Below are 18912 nucleotides of genomic sequence, written 5' to 3' on the forward strand. Positions count from 1 at the left end.
AGCACATTTCTATAATTAATGAAGCTAAAATTGTCACTTAGAAAATTAAAGTTTTAATACAATTTTAACCTCTTAATTTAATTTGTTTCAACCTCACCAGAAAATTATTTCCTCCACCTTTTTACTTGACAGTCTAGAATAATTGGAATTACAATAATAATTGAAATTGGACCAAGTTACTTAAATACTTTACAGCAACAGTGTCCCATCCCTTTAGTTCCTAAACACAACCTCTGTGGTGCTTACTACTGTTATCAATATCTAGAACTTCATCCTCTAGTGACACAGCCTCAAACAAAAAAGGTTTCTGTTTAGGGAAAAAGTGGATCATAAGTTCCTTGTTTTGAGTGCAACAAGATGTAGGTGGCATGCCAAAGTGATGATAGTATTAAGAGACACATGTTTTCATCTGATTTTTGGCTGCTTATGAATGTGGCCATATTGAATAACATTTTTAATTCTGAGTTTTACTTTCAAGTTGGCTTATTGAGAATAAGTTGCCAGGCCAGGCCTGGGGCATTGTATATTATCCCACATTATACAACAATGGGAGATTGTCTGAGACTTTGTAAGATGAAAGTGTTAAAGGATTCAAAATAATGAGTAGCTGAGTCCTCAGAACAAATGTTAACTATACATTCAAAAATTATTTAAAAATATCACCAAAGTAATCAAGAAGAAATCTAACAACACAATCCATAAATGGGCTAATGAAACAACAGGCATTATAAAATGAATGCCAAGGAACCAAAAATCTCCTCTGGCTCTCCCAATATTTCTGCCTCTTCTTCCCAAGCACTTTGGAAATGAGATGTGATATAGACATTCCATTTGTGGCTGAACAAACCATTGATATTTATTCTTTGTATTTTGATAATTTGTCTCTGTCTTAGGCACCATCCACTGAAAAAAAGGAACTTCTCTAATGAGGTGGAAGATCTGCACACATGTATGTGTAGAAAGAAACTAACATAGAGGGAGGTTTGACACTGAGACCTTCTAGCAAATTAACTGTAGTAGGTTTGTTCCTGGGTCCTATGAGCTCCTCAGCCTTTGGTTCATGAACATATATGTTTGCAGCACCAGAAATGTGGTGTTGTCCTATGAATCAGACTTTAAACATAATTTTAAAAGCTTTTAAATAATACCATTGCATGATTTGCTTTGGGAAGGTAGGAAGTGGTGTTCAGAAAAGTTAATACTTAAGACAGGAAATATCCCAATATTCATTTAGAAACCAGACCTCAGCTGTCCATCAAGGACATGCTACCTCAGCAACTGTATATTTACATGTAGATAATCTTTTCTCTTATCAGGGAGTCTTCACTTTTTATAAAATAAGTTCACATCATAGAAATGGTGTTTTATCCAGCTTCAGTCTTGCACTAGAAGCTACTTCATCCGTACCAAATTGATTTCTTCATGCCCTATGTCCAAATATGCATTGCAGTCATCAGTAAAGGTATGGTTGGGAACCAAAGAACAGTGGCAATAGTTTGTGTTGTGGCCGTCTCCATGTTCAGATCATTTTTCCAGGAAGACAGACACTGTAAGGTACACAAACAGCAAGATGAGAAACTCTGAGATCCCTCTGGTACCTTCCATGAGAAGAAAACCCAGGAAATACTTTTCATATTCCTAGTGTCCTAGAGGTAAAGAGAAGCATAAAGCAGAGAGTTGAGAATAAGATGCTGCTTTGCTGACCACTTGATATCAGATAAACAGCCTGCAGGGTCTACTCCATGTAAGACCATTTCTCCCACTGTAGTGGATAGCCATCCCAGCATTGACCTGGAAGTTCCAACCCCCAATGAGGCTTTGATAATGTACACGCCCACAAGGCGGGGTGGAGGAGGAAGCGGAAGACCCAAGATAGAGAGGAGGGGAGCATGCACTTGGTGCAGGACACTGGACGAAGGAGGTGGACTGAGCAGAGTTCTCCAGAGAACACCGCCAGACTGCGCCATACCTATGCTAGACCCTACAACCTATCCCTTCATTTGTAAGTTACCCCACAAAATAAAACTCCCTTTTGACTACATGGAGTGGCCTTAATAATTTCACCAATATCTGGCGCCCAACATGGGGCACGAACCCACGACCCTGAGATTAAGAGTCTCATGCTCTAACGACTGAGTATCCCACTCTCAGAATATCCCCAGTTACCCATAGTTCTTTATCTATGGTGGGGTCCCATGGAGATATCAAACATCTATGTGTGCATGTCTAATGAATTATCATTGTTCAAGTCTTGTTTAGGCAGCTTCAGTTACACCTCTAGGATGCAGCCTGCTTGATGTAGCTAAGAGACACAATCTCAGAGAAAACTTGCCATTCCTCTGGCTCTTTCAATCTTTCTACCCACTCTGCAATGGTCCCTGAGATAGAGGTGTGGAAATTGTGTTGTAGACAGATCATTTGGAACTGATCATCACATGGAGTCCTGATCTCTGCATTTTGATCAGTTGTGGTTTCGTGTAATGCTCTCAATCTTTGCAAACAGAAGTTGTATATTTTATATAAAATATTATACAGATTGAGAGTATATAAACACCCCTCTCTCAATACATATAATATAATGAATCCATATAAATATAAGGAACATAAGAAAAAAATAGGTCATGAATCTGAAAAAGAGCAAGGAGGTTATATAGGTGTGTTTGGAGAGAGGAAAAGGAAGTGGTAAGATTATGTGGTTATGTTATAATTTCAAAAAATAAAAAAAAATGATTATATGAGAACCCAATCTAATTCTTACACTTTATTCAAGATCAACAAGATGGAGAAAATTACCAAAAAGTAATTAGAGATTCATATTCAATATGAAAAAATCTGTATTAATTAATTACTAACTAATTAATTAATTAATTTTCCCCTTGGGACTCTTTCTCGCCTCTGGGAATATCAGCTGTCCTAGGTGGGGAATCTCAGGGTGGGCTATAAAGAGCAAGTTCAGTTGGAGTTGAAATGATAGAAATATTCAACAGTGACCTTCTGTTTCCATTCTTCTTCATGTGACAATTCAGTGCCCAGAATTTTGTGGGACAAAACAGGAAAGCTTACAGATGACAGTCTTCTGATTCATCTCATGTTATCTACTTGGAATTGATTGCCGTTTAAATGTAGGATGTCATCTGCTTTAAACAGATGATCCACAGGCCTTAAATCTACAGAGCTATTATTCAGTCATCTATCCATCCTTCTTTGAATATTGTAGAATGAAGGTGGTAGTCAAGCTGGTGCAACTCAGATGCCATTTTACAATAGTGTCATCACGTTTATCTCACAACCACCCGTGTCTTGCTGTCCTCTGTGGGATTTCATAGTCCTGAGCTTACTGATAGCACATCCAGTGGTTCAGCTGAGTAATGATTTGCACTTACAAGGCCCCCAAAATATTGTATTTTCAATATAAACCTGAGGGTAAATTGGAAATATTTGTCATTTACTATACCATGGTGTATGGTATTACTATTCTTTCTTGATTCTGAGCAGGAGTAACCATCTATAACTCAAAGGGAGCCACATGATCACAAGAGGACAAACCTACATCACAGTGTCCCATCCTTCTGAAGCTACATAGGACATTCTACAATTGAATTTGTCTTTTTCTTAAATGACTGGTACCATTTTTACCATCAGCAACTTCTACATTATTTTAGCTATTTATAACCTTGCTATAAAACAGGGAGAATGTAGTATCTATAAATGCAAACTTAATGTGCTCATAAAAACACATACACCTTAGAAACTTTTTCTTCTGTGTTGAACACTTTCCTGTTGATGCTTCTTTATTTCATGATGGCATGAGTAGAAATATATGTGTGCATGTGTTTGACTCTGTTTGACTGTGTTTGACTGTCTGGACAATATTCTTCATTGTGCCTGAGACCACCAGAAGGAAAGAAAAAAGACGTTTTGGCTTTTCAAAGGATATTTTCTAAATGCACTAGTATTTGTCATTGATCATTGTGAATGTAGCTATTTCTCCAAAATAGACTCCAAAATAGATATTACTCAACCCTATCCTCAATTTGCCTATCTTAACAGTAGAGGGCAGCACTAAAACATACCCATTCAGTAGATATGACCAGGCTTGGAGCTGTAATCACTGGAACACTTAAAAACAAGAAGTCCTCAGGCTCTTGATTGACTTGGCACTCAGGAAAATCTTCAGGCTTTGTACACTTCATTGACAGTTGTTTTGGCACTGACCACAATCACAGTTTTTCTTTTTCTTTTTTTAACTTATTATATTTGTGTTTTAATTTTACACATTAGCCATGGGTTCCCCTGTCCTCCTCACTCTCACCCCCACCTTCCCCGCAGCCCCTCCCCTCTATTCCCATCTCCTCCAGGGCCAAGACTCCTCTGGGGATTCAATTCAACCTGGTGGAATCAGTACAGGTAGGTCCAGTCCCCTCCTTCCAGGCTGACAAAAGTGTCCCTGTGTAAGGCCTAGGTTACAAACAGCCAGCTCATGCACTAAGGACAGGTCGGGGTTCCACTGCCTGGATGTGTCCCAAACAGTTCAAGCTATTCAGTTGTCTCACTTATCCACAGGGATTCATTTAAACCTGGTAGATTCAGTACAGGCAGGTCCTGCCACCTCCTTCCAGACTGAGCATAGCCCCAGTTGGAGCTCTAGGTGTCCAACTGTCGAGAAAGAGGAGGGTCTGCAAGAGCGTGAATTGTTGAATCCAAAATTGCAAAAAGCACAGGGACAAATAGCCAAACGAATGGAAGCAAATGAATTATGAACCAAAGGCTGTGAAGCCCCCAGCTGGATCAGTCCCTCTGGATATGTGAGACAATTGAATAGCTTGATCTGTTTGGGAGGCATCCAGTCTGTGGGACCAGGATCTGTCCTTAGTGCATGAGCTGGTAGTTTGAAACCTTAGGCTTACACATGGACACTTTGCTCAGTCCTTCAATCTTAGTAGACACAAAAATATTATTATTATTCTCTTTGGCTGTTTTGAGGATGCAACACTAATTTCAGAACACACATGATAGTGTTATCCTTTTCTTTATCCATGTTTACACACATGGACAATGTACTGAACTGTTTGTTTTATTTGCCCAATCATGAAATAGTGGCATCACTCATGAAATTAAAATATATGTATATGAAATATATATATATGAAATATATATATATATATATATATATATATATATATATATATTCACAAAAACAGTTGAAGATCTTTCATTCTGAAGGAACAATAATAAGATTGGAAACTACCTACTAAACAAGAACAGTGAAAGACAAGACCATGGGTTATTTTGAAGGAAAATAATTCATTTACTTAAAATTGGTTGCTCATAAAAGTATAGTTTACAATACATATTAATTCAACAATTCTTATGGTAATATCTCTCAAAATAAGTATTTATTCACAGAGTCTCTTGGCTATTTTTCTTTATTATTGGTACACAATGAAAGAGTCTTTTATGAAGGGAGGGACAAGGGAACCATTCTTAAAGGAAAATCTAGAGATAACTATGCTTCCTTATCAGCTGTGTTTAACTTCAAAGTTTCTAAGAACAAAATAGAAATTTGCAATAGGATAAAGTAAAACTTTTGATCAATCTTATACATGAATTTGCAGTTTAAGGAGCTGTTACCCCTTAATAATTGAAATGCAGTTTATTTGCAAAGTATGTTCAAATGTTACCAGATAATAATATGATATGAACAAAACAACAACAGAGCATCAGATGTTTTCATGAAAATACAGGCCACAGTTCTCTTAAATCCAGCCTGTGGTAGTCTAACAAATGATAGTTGATACAAATTCAGTACCTGTGTTTCCATCCATTTCATTGGGAGATTTCCCCTCCCTATTCTCCTAGGGATGACACAGGTGCTTAACTGTTGCAGCATGTCACCAAACAAAACTGGGTTTCAGATCACACACTTGGATGCTGCTTTTCCAAGTATTTTGGGTGCATGGTCATCTGGCTAGACTGGAATAAGTGAGTGAGGTCTCATCTGAGCAACTTCCAGGAAAACAGGAAGTGGATAAGGCTGCTAAAAATTCTCTGAGAACATTATAAACAGTCATCCTCAACACAGCTTTATCATGGGAGAAATATGCCTCTTACCACTCAGTAGAACATGCCTCATGGAGTGGATCAAATTATTCCAGTCTCCACAGAGATGCATGGGTATAACTCTAGGATAGAGGTATGCACCATGAAGGAGAAAATAAAAACAGAAATTTCCTTCTTTATCAGTGTAATGTCTACACATAAGTAGATATTTTCCTGGATTAACCAGGTTTGACATACTTAAAGGACCACAGGAATTTATAAGCCAAGAACTGCCTAGACTATATCTTGATATTTGCATACTTCATCCTCAGAAACCACAAATGGTTCATAGCAGTTTTAAAGAGATGTACTTATGAGAAGAGCAGTAATTAGGCTGAGACTAAGAGTAGAAAGCACAATGGATTTTCAGGTGCAGATTTTCAGCTTCCTACTGATCAGTGTCACAGGTAAGAGAGGGGAGGGCATTTGAGCTCAGAATCCACAATTCTTTTCCCTAGGGGAACTTGCGTCAAATATAACATTTTTCATTTTCCTTATTCTGAACATCAAGTGGTACAAAGTTATTTTTATGTTTATGTCTACTAACATCTCTTTCTTTTCATTGTCTTCCCCTGCTTAGTGTCCAATGGACAAATTGTTCTCACCCAGTCTCCAGCATCCATGGCTGCATCTCAAGGGGAAAGGGTCACCATGACCTGCAGTGCCAGCTCAAGTGTAGATTCCAGTTACTTGCATTGGTACCAGCAGAAACCAGGAGCCTCCCCTAAGCTCCTGATTTATAGCACATCCACTCTGGCTTCTGGAGTCCCAGCTCGCTTCAGTGGCAGTGGGTCTGGGACCTCTTACTCTCTCACAATCAGCAGTATGGAGGCTGAAGATGCTGCCACTTACTACTGTCGGCAGGGGAGTAATATCCCACCCACACAGTGATACAGACTGGAACAAAAACCCTGTATCTCCCTAGGGCCCAGCTGCTTCCTCCTAGTGTTCAAATGTGGCCAGGGGTTTGATGGCAATTATCCACACAGGGTGCTTTATGCCCTGCTGTACAAGGTCATTTGCATCTTTGGGTAACTTAGTGTCTCCATAATATCCCACTGTATTCCAGTGCTGTTCTCAAGATTGACCAGTGTTTGTTTGTTCTCTGTGTTAGCTCTGTTTATTGAAGGAAAGTGTAGTAGGAACTTCTTCTCAGCTATTGTACTGGAGTTTTCCAGAAGCCTCATACCCTGTTTCTTCTACCTACATTGATTGTAGGAACTTCTCTGGCATTTATCATTCAGGGTAATCAGATACTAAAAGTAAACTGCCTCTCTTGTGCTACTAAAAGTAGGATCCACCTTTCTCTAGCTTCTGATTTTCATTAAGGAACTGTCTTTCCCACTAAAAGTGTCCTGTCAATTTATGCTTGAAGTGACTTTATGCCAAGGAGTGGTATAGATAAGTCACGCTGAAGATTTATTTTTATATTTTTGTGAATTGTCCACACTGATTTCCATTGTACTGTATCAGTTTGCTATTCCACCAACAGTAAAAAGGGATTTCCTTTTCTTCACACCCTCTCCAGCAATTGTGGTTCGTTATTTCATTGATATTAGCCATTCCCATTTGTACATTGGTTCTAGAGGTTGGAAATAGCTTGGATAAAATGAAGTCAAATGGATGGAAGGATCTGGGTTGGAATATAGGATGTAATTCCTGCTCTGTATAACGGTTGTAAGGTCTGAATAGAAAGTTCAGATATGACATGGGAGAGTTCTGTGGTTTAGCAGGTAGGCAGGGAATGTATTGATTCAAGCTTAACACTTCTCAGCAGGAAGGCAGGAAAGGCTGATCCATTGTTTGTGGGTCTCAAGATACATTCTATAGGTTGTAAAAGGGTGTGAATGAGAAGTTCCTGGGGCACCACCATGCCAGACTCTGGAGAAAATGTGGGAAGATGTCAGAAGTTGTGTTTTAGAATGAGGTGGTGGTGGCAGTGCAAAGGTTCTTGTGGGTGGATGCAGCTAGAGAGCGCTTTGGCTCAAGCCTAGAGGTTGTTTGTGGTACAGGAGAATGAGGTTGAACTAAGTATTTGCATAGTGTCTGGGACTTTGTTGAAGCCTAGAGTTAGGATGCTGCAAGGTTCAGCTGCTAGACTAGGCCTAGGCACCGGCTGTGGGAACATGGCTAGAACTGGTAGATAGAAGAAAACCAGGTATGACTTATAGGCGCTACATATCAAATTGGACACTGGAAGAAGAATTTCAAAGTCTGGATATGGAGTGAGGTGGTAGATCTGGTAAAGTGTGTTCCATCTAATATTAAGCATGTGATTACTTAATTGATGTCTATGACAAGAACTTTTTTTAGCTCTATTGGGCATTTCTTCCTCTTCCTTTCCCCCTTCTCCTTCTCCCTGCTCTCTCTAACATTTAACAGTCAAAACTTAACTGATTCTATAACCTGGAATATAATTCTTCACTTCCACAATAATTTTTGTCTACTCATACAACAAGCTGATCTGGAGTGTACAACTCTACCTCTGATAAAGGACCAAAACCTTCTTTCCTTATCCATTTTCAACATTTAATTAAGAAGAATTACTTTTCATTCTGATTGTGTAAGTTAGATAATTTCTATAGAGCTGATAGAGTTATCTATAATATTTTGCAAATTTTAATTTTAATTTTGGTTTGTTTGGGGGCATATGTCAAAAAAATTTTCTGTTCCCCCACACTTAGAAATACCTTACAGTGTCTCAAAGACCAATATGGGAGGAGAAAAGATCAGTATCATGTGATTTTCTTCCCAAAAAAATGGAGTTGTCTAACAAGCTGTTCCTCTTAGAATGACACTGTAGCTTTGTAGAACTGAGATCCTGGACCTTAAGCTCCTTACATCTTAAGCCATGAAGAATTATATACTTTGGTAACTGCAGGTTCCCAAGGCATCTATCATTGTACTGGGAAGAACCCCTTGTGTGTTTTCTCCACAATAGATAAAGGAAACCTCAATTTGTTTTCCCAATTCCTGTCTATGATCCATATATAGATCATACAATATTGTCTTTTATTAGATGTTCTTCATGTTAACAATCCCTGTAATTTCCATATATCCAACATTTCCTCACCATGTTGAAATAGTTCTGTAGATATTCTACTAAAGAAGCAATGGGACTCAGGAAACTATCAGAGGATTAGACCACCAAGTCTTTAATATAGTTACAAATTATATTAGGGAATGTGCTGTAGCATGTGTGTGTGTGTGTGTGTGTGTTTGTGTTTGTGTGTGTGTGTGCATGTGAATATTCTGTTCTGAGACTATGAAGTCCCTGTGATCCATGTTTGAAACAAGGAGTTTAGGACTTTGTGCAGAGACGAGAGCTTCCACTATATTGAGAAGCAGCCTCCATCTGCAGAATCTACAAGGGCTGTTGGATATCACATCCATATGCCACTTGAAGTACCACTAGACTGCCCTCATCCCCATAAACCCTTCATTCTTATTCTCACAAACAAATGACAATTTACAACGTAAAAAGATCTTGGTCTTGAAGTCACTTGTAAAAAACATAATTTAGGTGGCCTTAGTGAACCATAGTCTGTGCTTAACCTGTCCCATGATTCAATTCCAGGGGAATCTTGGTTATAGAAAGCATGATTTAAGATGGGGAAATTGAGTCTCATATCACTAAGTCAGTGATTTCTTCCTACATGCTATAGAACATGACACCAAAACAATGGTGCATGAGAGGAATCTGCACATCCCAATACAGGATGGAGGGCACCACATGTTTTACATATAAGAGAATGAATACTTTTGACCTTTAGAGAATGATGTGTGCCTGGATGACATGCCCCCCCCCAGAAAATGTTTACTTCTTTCTTAAGTTTCCAGATTTTAAGATATATAAATATACTTATACCCATACAAAAATCATCCTCAACTGAATATGATGCTGCTTACAATGGTTCAAATGAATATTTTTTAAATGTAATGTCATACATGAATATAATTAATGTAAGTATACGTCTCTCCCCAACTTTGTTCTGTAATTCCCACTCAACATTTATTACCCTCCCACTTCATGCTGAATACTGGTGTGTTGGGCCATCCACTGGAGGGAGAAAAATGATCAATTTATCAGATACAACACCTTTAGAAATTTGTTTCTCTCCCTCCTGTCGAAGTTATCAAGTATCCAAAGATCATCAGCTGCTGGTTCAGGAGCATGAGCTCCTCCACACTCCATGCTTCAGTGTTAATCGGCTTGGTCTTGTGCTGGTCTTATACAGATGACCATCGCTGGTGTGAATATGTGAAAGCAGGAGTCCTGTCATGCCCAGAAGACATTGTTTCTCTCTGTTTCTCCCCTACTTTTTCCTCTTACAATCTTCCCTTTTCTCCAATGGTCCCTGACCCTTAGACAGCTTTTTGATTTTGTAATGCCTAGAAGCGTTTCTATTTCATTGAAACCTTAATTGAAATTGTACTTTTTAAGTGTGTAGGTTTATGTGAATTGCTAATATTAGCTCCCCCAGAGGGGAGACAGGTTATAAAAGTGTGGCTTAGGGCTTTTAAAACAACACAGGGTCTCAGTCTCAGCTCTATACTTTCTGCTGCTCTTAACTCAGGGAAGACCCAGCAATACCACTCTTGGAATACCCAAGGAATGCTCAATCATACCACAAGGGCACATGCTCAGCTATGTTCATAGCAGCATTGTTTGTAATAGCCAGAACCTGGAAACAACCTAGATGCCCTTCAACTGAAGAATTGATAAATAAAATATGGTACATATATACAATGGAGTACTACTCAGCAGAGTAAATCAATGACATCATGAGGATTGCAGGCAAATGGATGGATCTAGAAAAAATCATCCTGAGTGAGGTAACCCAGACTCAGAAAGACAAACATGGTATGTACTTACTCATAGGAGAATTCTAAATGTAAAACAAAGGATGACTAGACTGCTACTCACAACTCCAGGGAGGCTATCTAGAAACAGGATCCTAAGAAAGACATAGGGATCCCACAATGACAGGGAAATGGATGAGATCTACAAGAGCAAACTGGATGTGAGGAGTGGTAATGAAGGGCAAGATTCAAGGGAAAGAGAGCTTAGGGGAGCGGGAAATCCCAGCTGGATCAAGAACAGAGAGGAAGAATAAGGAAAAAGAGACCATGATAAATGAAAACCCTAATGGAATAGGAAGAAGCAAAGTGCTAAAGAGGTATCCCAGAAATCCACAAAGATACCTCCACAATAGACTACTGGCAATGGTCAAGAGAAAGCCCAAAATGACCTAGTCTGATGATCAGATGGCCAAACACCCTAACTGTTGTGGTAGAAATCTCATCCAATGACTGATGGAAGCTGATTCAGAGATCCACAGCCAGGCCCCAGGTGGAGCTCCAGGAGTCCAATCAGCAAGAAAGAGGAGGGATTGTATGATTGAGAAATGTTGAGATCTTGATTGGAAAAAGCACAGGGACAAATAGCCAAACTAATGGAAACACATGAACTATGAACCAATAGCTAGCTGAGGAGCCCCCAACTGGATCAGGCCCTCTGGATAAGTGAGACAGTTGATTAGCTTGAATTGTTTGGGAGGCCCCCAGGCAGTAGGACCTGTCCTTAGTGCATGAGCTAGCTGTTTGGAGCCTGATGCCTATGCAGGGACACTTTACTCAGCCTGGGAGGTGGGGACTGGACCTGCCTGGACTGAATCTACCAGGTTGAGCTGAAACCCCAGGGGAGTCTTTGTCCTGGAGGAGATGTGAATGGGGGTTGGGTTGGGGAGAGGGGGGTTGAGAGGAGGGAAGACAGGGGGATCCATGGCTGATATGTAAAATTAAATTAAATTATAAAATAAAAAATACAATAATATTTTTTAAAAAGAATAGAGAAAACTGATTTCCTGAGTCTCCTTCTCATGGAAGATCCCAGAGCAGTCTCACTGTCACTTGAAATCATAGTACATAAATATTTGTACATGTTAAGCAAATTCTGTTTTTATATCGACTTACTCATATTCACTTAACTTCTAACATAACATAGTGTTCTAGGACCGCTTCTAGCCATGACAGTCATCTATAGTGTTGAAAGAATCACCATCAACTGCAAAACTAGTCCCTATGAGAAACTAGGGTCTCTTGTTAAAAATAGATCCCAAGCAACACCCCTAGAGACATGGAGTATGACATCCCCATCCAGGCTTCAGGAGTGGTATATGAAATTTGCACACAAATCATAGAGTAATACCATCTTGTGTCAGGCCACCACTGAATTGCTCTGGATGGCAAAAGTGAGCCAGACAGAGCCATTCTTCCCAGAGTGACAGCAGGTTACAAAGTCAGCAACACCCCTGATATGAACTGGGACTGAGTTTACATGAACATCTGACTTTCCAGAAGATTGCTGTTTGCACTGTAGTTACTTTTGTTGCTTTGACACTAGGTAGTGACACAAATTCAGGTTTGTTTTCATTTTGTTATATACCTAACATCATACAAACTAAGAGTTTAGTGGGATGAACTATGCCAAGTCTGTGTATCTGAGGACAGGAACTCTTCCATAGTTTTCTAAGAATTGACTTCTCATAAATCTTTTTAGTCAACAAGATAGACTAGTACCATATTTATTTGGTAGTTCATTTCATCACAATTTGGAGGCCAGTGTGTATTATGATTTTTGTAAGAAATCCAGGGAACATGTTTGCACACAGCTCAGTGGCAATTTTTCAGGAAACTTTTACCCTCATGATCAGCAGTATGGAAATAACTAATACTTATCACTGTCCAGTATGGCTTGGACAACACAATATTACCTTCTTAAACAGTATCTCACTAAACACCAAACCACCTGCATTACCCACGGTCATGAGCTGAAGACTAGGATGTGATTTTTAAGGGCTGGTTTCACTCTTCATGTCTTTATGAATCAATTTTTCAGACTACTATTTCACTGGATAAATGAGAAAGCATAATGAATGTCTACATTTCTTCTTAATAATTTATTCATATAAGATAAGAATAAAAATTCATTGGACAGATAGGATACCCAAGGAACCACTTTGCTAAGTCGTGAGGTCCCAGAAATTATCAATACTACACAATCTATTTCTTAATGAAATGTATGGAATGGAAACATAAAGAGAAAACACTGCTACATTCATAATTACTCATATATTAAGAGCTGAATATTTCTTTGGAAAAGATGCATTAATCCACATATCCCATAACCCAATACCATACAGAATAATGAACAAAAAAAAATCTCCATTTTTCAATCAAATGTTTGGAAGAGGGAAATTAGGGAAAGCAACACTCCCCTCCCCACACTGGGTGAGGATCTCACAGTAGCAGAGCGAGGTGGCTGAGCATAAAGAGATATAGATGCTTCAGAAAGTATGTACCAAATGTTCAATAGCAAACAGACTCCCTTACCCCCTTTAAATGAACTACTTATTTTTATTTTAATTTATCTGGCTGTATACATGCATCAGAACCATCTGTGTGCCTGTACAGAGATGCAAGTAGCTATTTTTCAATCACTTAGCATTGCCATTACTGAACATAAAAAGAGGTTATAATTCCAAAGTCCAGAGCTTTTTGAAACTGGAAAATACTTTCTCTGTAGAAAATAGTAAAAATGGTAACATTTCCCAATGAGACCCTTTAAGCCAAATAATAGCTAAATTATACATATAAATATTGATTAGATTGAACTCAATGTTGTATTTACCTATCTATATCTATATAAAATAATGATCATAAATGTTTGTTTAAAAAGAAAAAAAAAAAAGAATCGCTGTTACTGGTGTGGTGAGCCACTGTGTGGGCAATTGGAACTGAACCTCGGCCCTTTGCAAGAAGGGCATTAACCTCTGAGCCATTTCTACAGCCCTAAGATTCTTCTTTAAACAAAGAGGATTTGTAGGTTAATTCAATTGTGATAAATAGCATTCTAGAGTGGAGAAATCATAGAAGAAGTATAGAAGGATGAGGCTAAGGTGAAAAAATGTCTGGTTGGAAAGAAGAACAGTACTGACAGTTTTTAGGTCCAGAGTGCTAATAGTTTACTTCTGACCAAATAAAAAAAGGTACAATGAAATTAAAAAAAAATCAACTTCATTGATATATGACACATATAACCAGGCTTCAGGAGTTTGGTAATGGAACTATCCCTAAAATTATAGACAGAGCTATTCCATTTGCATGATGCAGAACAAAAGGGATCACTCTTTGTCCATAAAGCAAAAGGTATTGGAAGCTAATATTCCAAAAATCCCTTTTGGGGATAAGCCCTAATTTTCTAAAGACTTTAAAAATCACACACTTTTTTGATAGTATTTACCTTAGAGATCATGTCTTTAACAAATGGTCATTTGGGATGTTTCACAAGAATCAAAATGTGTCATACATTAAACTTTTCTGTGTTGCAGCCTAGGAAAATTCCTACAATTGAGCCAGTGTTTATGTAATGCTTTAGTGAATGAACAAATGATTTGAGTGATAAAGAGACTCTCTAGGACAAGTAATGGCAATGGAATGTGAGAATTGGAATGAATACGAAAATAAAACATTAGTTTGGCTAACTTATCAGATGTAAAAGCAGCAATGTTTTACATCCTAGTAAAAAAAAAAGTAACTGAATAAGCGGAAAACAGATTTTTTTTTTCTGTAATATATTTTTGTATTTTTCTCACATGGAGACTCAATTGAGTTGCTCTACAGACAGGTAAGTACATGGGCAGCTGGGCCACCACAAGCAGAAAGGTTAGTGTCCAGAACTTTATCGCTGTGGGAGGAAGATGTGCAAGCTACATACATTAGTAAACTCCCAAGTTCTCAGGCTCTACTCTGATCATTTTCAGCATGAAATCTGTCCCTGAACTGCTGCCACTGAAGCTGTCTGGGACCCCAACATATCTATTGGAAACTTTACAGATCAGGCCTGGTATATTCTGGCTTGGATTATGTAGGAACCAGTAAAGTAGTTGATGTCATCACTACATACAAGACTCTGTCTAGATCTGCTGGAGATGGAAACTGGCTCTCCAAGGGTGACAGGAAGGGTGAGTGGAGTTGGAGATATTGTGACATCTCCATTGATACTCGATACAAACAAAGAAGTCTGAGGTCATTTATAATCATTACAAGTGACTTTTCATGTTATTATTTTGTGTTACTTATCTCGAGTAGCATGTTGATTTTTGGGTAGACAATTTTAGTTCATACCCCAAAATATCCATTTTCAAAACAGAGCAAGAAGCTAAGTGCCCTCTAAGTGTAATATATACCTTCTCCTTTTATTTGTTAGAATTTATACCAGAGTCTAAATGCTTACTCCTTCCAAAATGTTCCCCGATTTCATATGCCTAAATGTAACAGGCCTTAAAGGAGCAATATGCAAATCCCCTGGTGGGTGCAGTGGAGTGAGACAAACTGCCAATTCAAGAGGGAATAAAACCCCAGAGGCTATTCTTATTCTCTCCTCTGAGAAACTTGACATGAAGTACCTTCTGAGACTCAAAAACACTGGTTATGAGAGGTCAGACCTGTTTTTTCAGCAGAAGGAACGTGCTTTACTGGCCTTTTGTTGTTGTTGTTTTCTGCCAATTTTCTGTTAATCACACTATCATAAGCAAATTTTATCCACTTGTTTATTATGGATCAGTTTTTTAAATTATTTATTCTATCATTCCTTTTTTTCTTTGGTAGTAATTTACTTAAAATTTAGGTTATAAGCTGGTCATTGCTAGTTCAAGCCTTTAATCCTCGCTCTCATGAGGCAGAGACAGGCAGATCATTGTATATGAGTTCAAGGCCAGCCTGCTCTATAGAGTGAGTTCCAGGACAGCCAGAGATATACAAAGAAACCTCGTCTCACAGAGCCTTCATCCAGTAACTGATGGAAGAAGATGCAGAGATCCACAGCCAAGTACCAGGCTGAGCTCCAGGAGTCCAGTCAAAGAGATGGAAGAGGGATTCTGTGAGTAAGGGGCATCAAGATCATGATGGAGAAACCTACAGAGACAACCAAACCAAACTAGTAGGAACTCATGAACTGTGGACCAATAGCTGTGGAGCCTCCATATGACTGGATTATGCCCTCTGCATAAGCAAGATAGTTGTGTAGCTTGATCTGCTTAAGGGCCCCATGGCAGTGGGATCAGAATCCATCCCTGGTACATGAGAGGGATTTTCAGAGCCCAGTGACTATGATGGGGAAACCTTACACAGCCTTGATTCAGGATGAGGGCCTTGGACTTGCCTCTACTGAATGTACCAAGCTCTTCTGAGTTCCCATGGGAGGCTTTGCCTTGGAGGAGATGGGAATGGGGAATGGGATGAAGGGGGAGTTTGGGGGTGGGAGAAGAGAGGAGAGGGTGATCTGTGGTTTGTATTAAAATGAATAGAAAATTTCTTAATAATAAAAAAAGAAAAAAGAAAAACAAAAAGTAAAAAATGTTTATATTTCGTCTTTCTTATTATTTAATTGAAACACATATCTTGAGGGGCAGAACACTGAATGTGTACAGAATATACTTTAGTGTAGATTCACAAATCCAATTCTTCTTAATATACCATGCTCTCCAGATGATTCCCTCATTCCTCTTCACCACATAACCACTCACTGCAAGCCACCAAGGAGATGACAGTCTTGGCAATTGCCACAATATCTTGATATTTCCCCCTATATTTTAACATTATGTAAGTTCAGGTAAGTACTCAGATGGAAACACACTGTGTTTGTTTTGTATGTAGTAGGAAAAAAACCCTGTTGTGTAGCTAGTTACTCAATCACTAGGTCATTTTGAGTCTTTCCTGGTGGTGCTTGTCCCATGGACATGGAATCTGCTAGAAAATTGGACAGTAGAAAGTATGAAGTTATTCCTGAGTTAAAGGATAATCTCTAATATTGTTCAGTGAGTTAATGGCAATATAGAAACACAAGATAGCCTCCTGGAGACAGAGCAGAGCTGTCCCTGAAGTCTATGCTGTGCATGACTCCATCTTTGCAACCATATATAGAGAGATGACCTGTGGTTTCTTTTTGCACTGCATAGTCTCATTCTTACAGTCACATGTTCTTTTTTTCATTGTAAAATGCTATATTGATGATTTTTTGTTTGCTTGTATACAAAGTGTTAAATGACATTCAATTGCTTATTCATATACATTTTTCAGATTAATGTTGCTACTACCACATCCGGAGTGAAACACTACATGATATGTATTTTTCTCAACATTATTTCTCAATGGATAGGCTGCAGAGATTTTGGGCTTGGGGTCTGTAGTAATTCTGCTAGTATGCCTTCCATAGTCTTTTGTTTACATCCTACCATCACCTGTATATCGTGACATGGAAATTTCTGAGTTGTGCTAAATCTAGTCACAGCACTTAGAGGATGGAGTGAGAGGTCAAGTGATCAGTTAACTGACATGCTCAGGTGTCTGTTTCACTTCCCTGGGTGTTATTGAAGCCTCAGCACAGCACTTCCCTGCAGCCCATCTTCCTTTCCCTAATGCCTCCTGTTTGCTTATCCCATGTATTCCATAATTTCTCTTCATCTTCTCCCTAATCTATGGGTTAGGAGAAAGATGATTTAAAAAAAAGCAAATGCCATAATGAAATCCATTATTTTTTTGCTAATTTAAAAATAAATTAAAAAATATGTGGCCTATACTGCGTTGGGGCGGTGTGCCTTTAATTGCAGCACTTCAGAGGCAGAGTCAGGCATGTCCTGTGAGTTTGAGACCAGCCTGGTCTATGTAGTGAGTTTCATGGCATCCAGGGCAACATAGTGAAACCTTATTTCAAACAAAAATGAAAAATATGCCTGTATCAATCTTCCTATTCTAATGATGCCCCAACTTTCAGTAAACTGGGCTCTTAGCTATGTATAATATATGCTTAATGTAAGCAATTTGTGCTCTCCTTATACAAAATTATCTTTCCCACAGGAAAAGACATGTAAACATCTGGATTACAAAGACATGGATTTGAGGGGCAAGACCCTTATACAATTGCTCCTTAGTGGCATTAGGTGGTATGTGAGTAATGCTTACACTGATTTTCATGAACAATCATTGAGAAATTGGGAGATAGTCTTTAATATCTTCTTCTCATTGAATTCAATATCCAAATTACAAACCAAAACTCTCTTCTATATGTTCCTGAAATGATCCCTGTCAACAGCTGTTGGGATAGAGTGTCAGGGGAGGTTAGGTGGAGTAGGAGAATGGGAGGGAGAAGGAACAGTGGTTGGTATGTAAAATTAAAAAATTAAATAAAAAATAAATTGTCTTTGTTAACTAAAACCTGGCCAATCTTCATTGATTTTCTATAAAAATTAATTAAGATGTTTCTGGTTATTGCTTGTGATATTTTTCTGAAAAGTATTTTTGTATACCAGTAGATATTTATAACACTTCATATAAACTAGAGTTGACTAGCTTAACTTTCTTATTGGTAATTCAAATACTTTCAGGTTTATTGATTATATATGGAGGCATGTTTGTACATGTGTATGTGTGTGTGTAATTTTATATAGTTTCTCTTTCACTCTTTTTTATTTCCATTATCTCACTCCATGCCATCTGTAGAAAATCTAATTCTTCTCACAAAGTTCATCTCCTTTAAATCTTTAAGATTTGAAACCTTGAAAAAGATATTAGATAAATGGAAAAGATCATAAACATGGGAATTATGTTTATATTCCTACTGCCCAGACACACTCAAAGTCCTAGGCATAGATTGGATTAATAGTGTTCTCATTCCTTGAAGAACAAAGTGACTAATAAAATATAATCTACATAATGAAATGTTCGGTTTTTTCAGACAATGTTCCTTTTGGT

The 18912-nt window shown here is 38.3% G+C and overlaps 1 pseudogene; it reads left to right on the forward strand.

The window, feature by feature from the left end:
- Positions 1 to 6457: 6457 nt before the first annotated feature.
- Positions 6458 to 7070, forward strand: LOC118580176 (annotated as a pseudogene).
- The last annotated feature ends 11842 nt before the right edge of the window (positions 7071 to 18912 follow it).

Source organism: Onychomys torridus, chromosome 3 (genome assembly GCF_903995425.1).
Source record: "Onychomys torridus chromosome 3, mOncTor1.1, whole genome shotgun sequence".
NCBI lineage: Eukaryota > Metazoa > Chordata > Mammalia > Rodentia > Cricetidae > Onychomys > Onychomys torridus.